Source organism: Scaptodrosophila lebanonensis, unplaced genomic scaffold, assembly GCF_003285725.1.
Source record: "Scaptodrosophila lebanonensis strain 11010-0011.00,11010-0021.00 unplaced genomic scaffold, SlebRS2 tig00000001-arrow-pilon, whole genome shotgun sequence".
NCBI classification, from domain to species: Eukaryota; Metazoa; Arthropoda; class Insecta; order Diptera; family Drosophilidae; genus Scaptodrosophila; species Scaptodrosophila lebanonensis.
The window spans coordinates 16,970,659-16,978,870 of NW_022060529.1; positions in this window are offsets into that span (position 1 = coordinate 16,970,659).

The window sequence follows — 8,212 nt, forward strand, 5'->3', positions numbered from 1 at the left end:
GGGCACTTGCATATTTTCCACTATGGCCTTTTCCTGCTAATTGCGCGCTTAATCATTTCATCTTTTTAGCTTCCGGTCACGTTAGTCATTTGGGCCGGCCCTGCCACTCCAACAGCAGAGGGATAAGTCGAATAACTAGCAAATGTTTCCGCTCGTCGCCCCTAGAGGGTGGACTAAATGGACAGGGGTGAGGGGTGAGGGTCACAATGCGGGTGAACAAGTTTATTTGCTGTTTGCACAGGCTGTGCAAAAAAAAAAGAAAAAAAAATGTTACAACGTATGTAACTGTTTTTGTTGTCAACATGATGCCCGTTTTTTGTTGGCCATATCGAGCAAAGTTAATTTGGACGCGTCGGGCTTATACGAGTTGTTCTGATCCTGCTACTGGTTGGACATATTCGGCATGTTAGTTTGTCGGTTTTAATCGAAAGTTGCTGTCGGCCTGTGTGTCCTGCCTTCCTTCCTTCCTCGCCAATTGGCAAATGTGCGGGTTCGATTTTGTGTGGTGCGGAGGTTCGTTTGCTTGTTGGTTTGTTGGCTTACTGTTTTAACATTTTGTCTGTTGGCCTAAGCAGTTTATGAGCTGATTTAAACCGAGCTATGCTTACTTATGGTTCATAACTACAGTCTCTTAGTTGACTTTGTGTTTCAGTTAATAACTAAGAAAACTGGGGGCTTTATCGATGAGTTGGTAAAGCCAAAGCTTAGCCATGGCATGCGAACCTAATTATGCGAATGGTTTGTTATGCCGGCACGTGGCTTATTTTTTTAATCAAAGTTCTCCAGTTGTTTAGGTTACTGATTAACTACTCGGTAGGAGAACGGCAACATCTGCTTGCGTCCAACAGTGTTTGAATGTGACCTTATAAGTAAGGCAAGCGAAAGAATAAACAGCGATTTTAAAAAAGCCTTTCCCATGGCCATATAAAATCCGATTTATTTGTGGATCGCAAATATTTTTAACACTCCTTAAATGTCGAAAAAGTTTCATGTTTGTGAAAAACAAAGGAATGAAATCAGAATTGTTTGATTATATTAAATTTAAAGCGACGCCATGTCAACATGTAGGGAATTGTGAAAGTGACATGTTGAATAAAATGTAATACTATATTGTTAATGCCAGTAAATAAATACAAGAGAGAATGTTATAGTCGTGTAAGCCTGACAGTGAAATACAGTGAAAACCCTCTTGGCCGGACACTCACGGTCGGCTAATTTTTGTCCGCCCAAGGGGAGTATCCGCTTAAGGGGATACTTAAATATTTTACACACCGATCGAATGTTTTAGAAAAAGTGTCCGCCGAAGGGAGTGTCCGGATAAGAGAGGTGTCCATTAAGGTAGTTTACATTGTACTCTGTTATATGAAAAAGGCCATTTCCAGCATGTACAATTTTCTACTGACATAAAACTGTTCCACTAATACTTTATGTACTGTTGGCGCAGATGCTGATTTAGATAAGCCTTTTTTGAAAAAAAATCTTGAAATGAATGTAGTGAATTCGTCATAAAAAATTTAAAACTAAAATAAATGCTCTGGTAATTTTGTGTTTGGTGGCTCCTGAAATTATATCGTTCATCCGCAGTGTGGACTCCACACCAATGAAAGGACAAACAATCGATTTGTGTTATCAAGTGGACTAGGAATATATAAAGGTGTCGAAGATACTTCATTTTACCTGTTATATACTTTATATAAATCGCATAAAACCTTATCAGCCTTCGCGTACATTTGTGTCTTTGTCTCTTTTTGCTTTTATGCCATGTTTGTCATTCACATTCAATTATTGTAACATTTGTGGCATCTATTTTTAAATGATGGCTAATGAAATTAAATTTCATTTGTCAGCCTGCGTCTGCAACTTTGTTTCATTGGTTTGTTGATGTACCTGGGCTGCAGTAGTATTTCGAGAATAACAAATTTTGAAATACCCATCGTGATGTTTGGTTTTTTTGGGGGTTATACTATTTACAGGGGCCTGGTATACGAGTAGCTCAACTAGATAGCAGGAATTCCACAATTTGAATTTCTTCATGAGTAAAAGTCACATAAAATATTTTTTGTACATTTATTTTTTAATACTTTATATTTAACTAAAATGGATCGAAAGCAGCAATATAAATGTACTTTCATTCTATTGTGGAGGTTCTTTGCTCCAGGATGATTCTCGGGAAGGTTATCTAAAATCTGTTTGCTGAGCCAGAAATAGTAACTTATGCTGCGCATATGATGATAATGAGAGATCGAAAGAGTTCTCTTTGCACTTTTCTGGGATTGGCCATAATTTAATAATTTGAAGAACGCCCGAATCGATTTTTGAGTAAATGGGCGCATTTAGCAAGTTGTAGGATATGTGATTTGTGATTATCGATTGTTGATTTGATAATATTTTTGGTCAAAAAGTCATAGCATGCTGGGAGCACTTTTCCATTTTATGTATTTCCGCAAAGGTCTCGACCAAATTCTGACTATGTAGTGTCAAAATCGAAAAATCAAAATCAACTAATCGTAATATTTTCCCGATTTGTGTTTTGTGATTTCGATTGACATTTTTACCTCTCAGAATCACAAATCACAGCGGTCAGCAAGTGAAATCAGTAATGATCGAACACAAATCGCAAACCGATACGACGATACGATATCTTAGAGAGATCATCCTTCATCCCGACAATCTGTCAAACAGGATATTTTTTGAGCATGCAAAGATCGAATTAATTGATTATTCTCCGTCCAGCCCCTTCCGGCCAATAAATATATTTTATTCCCTTATATCAAAAAAAAGAACGTACATATATGGTTAGCTTTTCAGACGCCTGCGAAAACCATTCAAGTCTTTGTAAAGCTTGTTTTGGAGGTAAAGATGTAAGAATGTGTCCTCCTCCTATTGTTACATTAACGTTTTCTGCATTTTTTTTTCAAAGAAAACTAAAATATCTTCACATTTTCATTCCATTTCTTGGCTGTCAAGAGAATTCATAACTTTGAACAGATACATTCCTTTTAAGCCTCTCTTTCTATCTAACACCGCCGTTAAAATTTGTAGTTTCATTAAATATTTAAACTTACAATTTGTTTATTTATGCCAGATTTCCTTGTCGTCTACTTTATAGCACAAATAACTTCAACATGCTGCTACAAGTATGTTGCCCTGAAAAGTGTGCTTTAAATATTTACCAATCAAGTGCTGACAAGGCCAGTTTGTTAGGTAATCCCTGATATAGAATATCGCTTTATGCTGACAACTGAGCTCAAATGAAATTAAAATCAAAGTTAAATTGCTAAAGGGAATACCACTTAAATATTGATTTTCATTTTCCACATAATTGCAATTAGTTGATGAATGTCAGCAGCTGCTGACGATGACAACGACGCGTGTTTAATCAAAGGAAGCAACATAACAGCTACAAAGGATACTACAACAATAACAGAGGCAGAGCTGCCAACAAGCTGATGTATGAGCAGTCTCCCAGTCTCGCAGTCTCGCAGTCTCATCAGTGCTTGTTATGAAAGCAGACGAAGGCTTGGCAAGAGCCAACATCAGATCGTTCGTCCAACTGGGTTCCTCCACTCGTTAGTAACGCCCTTTTGCTGTACCTCTTTTGGAAAGTCATTTATGTTTGCGCACATGCTGTTTGTGTGTGTGGGTGTGAGTGTGTGGTGTATTGCTGCTTATGCTACTGCTGATGAAAAGGCACTTACGCACAATTTTCACAATTCAAAAGCATTTATTGATTGCACTTTAAAAGCCGAGAGCCAACCAACGATCCAACGAGTAAGTCAGCCAACAATCTCTGCCTGACTGGCACACATTTGAGCCGTTGCTGCCATTTTTTCAAAAGGGTGTATGTGTTTGTACTTATATGTGTTTATTTACTGTCGTTCTGAAATTGAGTTTTTCTGGCTTTTTGCTCTGACATGCCGACGGGCAACGTCGCAGTCTTTCGTCCTGCTCCTGCAACCTCCTGCAGGCACTTAGTTAACTTTTCATTTTTCGTTCAAGAGCCAATTTTTGCACATGACTCCAACATCGGCTGATGGGGTACGGATTTGTTGAGTCTGGCATATGGCAGTTCTTCTTTTGGGTCTTGGTCTAAAAATCAAAGTTGTTTTAGTCGCCCGTCTGTGGTTGCTTCCCATTTGCATAGACTGAGAGTAAGCAGCTTTGGGGCTATTTATGAGCTGTCTAATGAAGCGGCCTGTGTATGCCGAAATGCACATAAAAGTTGCTAAAGTTGGGGACTTTGATGTGAAGGCGGAAAAGCCTTCGAGCAGTCACAAACTACGCTTCTTTGGATGAGCATCGTTTGCACTGCGTTCATAATTATATGTATCTCTGACTTTTATTTATTTCAGCCACCCTCAAATTTTAGAGTACAGTATAGCTTTTTCTTAATCCCTAGTAATGGGAATATTTGTCCTTTTAAACACACTAATAATATGAAGAACGATATTTTTGTTACATTTTAGAATTTTTAAAAAGAAGAAACCACTTTGTAGACCAGTCTTGAATAGAAATAAATAAACTAATAAAACATAAAGTAAAAACAACTAATAAAATAATATTAAGTAAGGGATCCCCCTACGAGATCCCTTGTGTAAAATAAATAATATAATATCATAAAATATACACCAATTCTGTTTTTACACGATTTTGATATAACACGGTTTGAAAATTAAAAATTGCATATATATTTTATATAGAGGTATTTTTTACACGGTTGTTTCTGGACCCAATCTACCGTGTAAAAACAGAATTAGGTGTATTTCATATACAATCTAAAAATATTGTAAATATTCCATTGTCTATAAAGATGTATGGACAACTCTTGTATTCCCCATTAATTGTCAACTAGCTTAAGCTGCCATATTGGTAGCAAAATACTGGTTTAATAACTTGAATATAGATTTTTTTTTAAAGTAAACTATCAATTGGTCCCATAGTTTATTTATAATTAAAAGCCCTGCGAGATACATCTGGAAATCTGGCCACAAGATATCATCCCTTGAAAACACGCTATCATTAGCTCCCCCAAATAAATGATTGCTTTTCACACTCATATTCAAGGTGTTTCTTGTTAATGAGAATAATATAATGTAATTTTGTTAAATTATAAAAGCCTCGGCAATCTCTGAGTTTTGGTGAACATTTCTGAGAATGCCCCAAAGGCAGCTAGGAAGTTGGGCGAACTGGGCCGAGAGTTTAATGTTTAATTCATGGTTTATGAACATGTTTAATCAATATTTAGCCGTGCTGTATTCAAGCAGTTATTGCTCTTAATGGATTTGTTTGCAAATTGCCGAATAATTGTTGACAGCATATCCCAATCACTTGCCTTAGTGACACTCTTCTTTGTCTTGGCTTCAAGGCATGACCCGAAAACACAAAAACCATTTTGCGCCTGACAAATCAATGCCGAATACTAAACGATTTGCTTATGATTTTCGTTGAATGCATATATATATATATATATGTGTGTGTGTGTGGGTCTACGTATGTGTGTACGTGTATATATTTTTAGCCATTTTGCCGCAGCGTTAAGTGTGCCGCAGCAGCATTTTAGACGCACAAAGAGGATGACTTGTTTATGGCAAGGCAGAGCCACGCCTTTTGGCACATATGTTTAGTCGACTGCCTACCCATAAGCATAAATACATATGGTTTTATATTGTGTATATAAGTATGTATGTATGTATATGTATGCATGTGTGAGCACTTAGTTTGTTTCATTTTGTCGACGTTGCCGGTGCCGCCTTTGATGAGCGATTTTTCACGAGGCCGCTGCTGAAAATTTTCATTTCTCATTTTTCTTGCTTCGCTGCTTCGCTGCTGCGTCCGCCAAACAATGTCAGTTTAAAACTATGAGCACATTTTTCAATTTGGGTTACCAGAGCGGCAGACGATGGATGGTAGTGGCGGTGGCGGTGGCTTCTTCAAGTTTTATTTTTTTTTTTACACAGCGCCCTTCATGGAGATGGTTCGGTGCTTGTTAGCCGCCTTCCTTCCGACGTTTCCTTCCCCCGAGCTTCCGCAGCAGATGCTGTCTACTTGTGTTTAGCCTTTCTGAACCGCCAGCTGCCAACCGCCATTTCCACTAGTTCCTGCCATCTTCAGTTTGAAGCGCATTTATTTTTCAATTTGTGTGCGTGCGCCCCGATTACTGACCCCCAAGGCCTGGACTCCTTTCCGACAGATTTATCTGCTGGCCTTTCACCGTCAACATCAGGTTTAGCATACGTCAGCAACTACAGTTTACTGACTGATGTCCAGTGAGCTGTTGCCTTAAGTCTCTTCTCTTCAGTGCTTGTTTGTTGTAGATGATTTTAGGTTGCTCTGTCATTTCTTGTATTAGTTGCACAAGTTACTGCCAAGTTTCTGTTCCTTAGCTTGCTTATACGTGGGCTAATATTTCCATGCCGACCTAGGTACGGGCACGTATTTGATAGCACAGCATAAAGGTTTAAATGATAAACATGATTTTCTTTTTTTTTCAGCCTAAAAATAAATATTCCCACTACTTATATAGCTGGTGCAATTATAAAACCTTAAATTCTTAAATAAAGTATATATAATTGGTCCTAAACACTCAAAAAGACATCGTTCTTTGAGGGTCCCCCAATATATTTGTATTCTTAAATTATTATTAATTATTTATTTTGAAGAAAAAAGTACCAATACTGTATATTTTTGGCAAATATTTGATGAAATTGGTTTTAATTGGTTTTTTGCCATTCATTTCCTTTTATATATGTATATTTAATTTCTATTAATATTAACAAAATCTTGGTATATACAAGAAAAGAACCTTAGAAAAGAACTACATACTAAGGATTCCCACACGACACGAACGAAAAGGTCTACCGCACGCAAGAGACAATGCTATCAGTATTTACAGATGGTCCCAATAAATCGAAGAAGGCAAATACTCCCCGAAACTGGGGACAGTCTGTCTTTCCATGTCTCAGATCACTGCCATGCGATAATTACAGCGATGCAGCAGGCCTTGGGCAGCTGAGCTGCGCTTAAGGCACTTGATTCTTGATTGACTTATAGATAACTCCAGAATCAACACTAACTGCGATATAAATACACTACCACTACCTGCATAGGTTCCTATTCTACCTAATTGGAAGTATAAAAGAGTGCAAGCTGTAAAGTTCTAGCGTTCAAATTGTCATTGAAACTATGTACAGTACTTGTATGTTTAACAAATTGTGTACAGAATAACTTGAGTTTAAATCACACGATCAACGTAAGTTTTAGCTAGTTAGTTAGAGCTTTTGTTTTTCATAAAAAAAACCAATTCCATGCTGAGCTCTTGTGTATAATTTGTGTACTAAGTGCAACGTTTACTAAGCCTTTTCAGTTTGTTTCCTCTGTTTTCATGCAAAAGGTCCAAAGGTTTCTTAGGCAGTGGCTGCAAAGTTTTATGAAAGTCGAAGGGTTCGAAGGGTTTGTTCAGAAGTGGATGAAGCGTCTTAAAGAGTCAAAACCTAAGCTTAACGAAAAACTACTTTTCCATTAAATTTGGCGATTTTGAAAGTCGCTTTCAATCAAATACGCTGAGAATTTGGTGAAAAGCATGCCTCGCAAATGCCAAGCGATTTCTTCTGTGGGGTGACGACTCAATAATAATGTGATTGCTTAAAGCACAATTTTAAAGACTATGTGTACAAGTTTGCTTAAAATAACTTTATTTTAAATTGTACCAAAAAAAAAAAAAAAAAAAAAAAAATAGATGTTTACAACTGTCATATGTAAAATATTTACGATGTGCATAAATGTTGGTTTTACCAAATGTATTTTATTTCATCGAACATAAGTGCAATATTTATTTACTGATAATGATTGTATTTAAATGAACTATGTATGTACATATATGTTCAAAAAATAGTTTGCTTAACTTGGAGAGTACTTATATCGTAACAAACACACGACCCAGTGCAGAAGTCAACTCACGACCACTAAGTCAGCTACTTACTCACATACTTACTCTTTCGACAGTAACAAATCAATTTCTTTCATGTTCAACTCAAAGTGTTCCTATCTCAAAAAATCTATTCACTGTGATATAAGCCTTAAGGTTTTACAATGTGTGAAAGACAAAGGCATAGAAACACAAGGAACAGTTACAAAAGCACGGTTTCTTCATTCTCTCACTTGAAACAGACTTACTCTCGCGAGCGAATGGCTCAAGTAACGAGCTAAAGCGAGA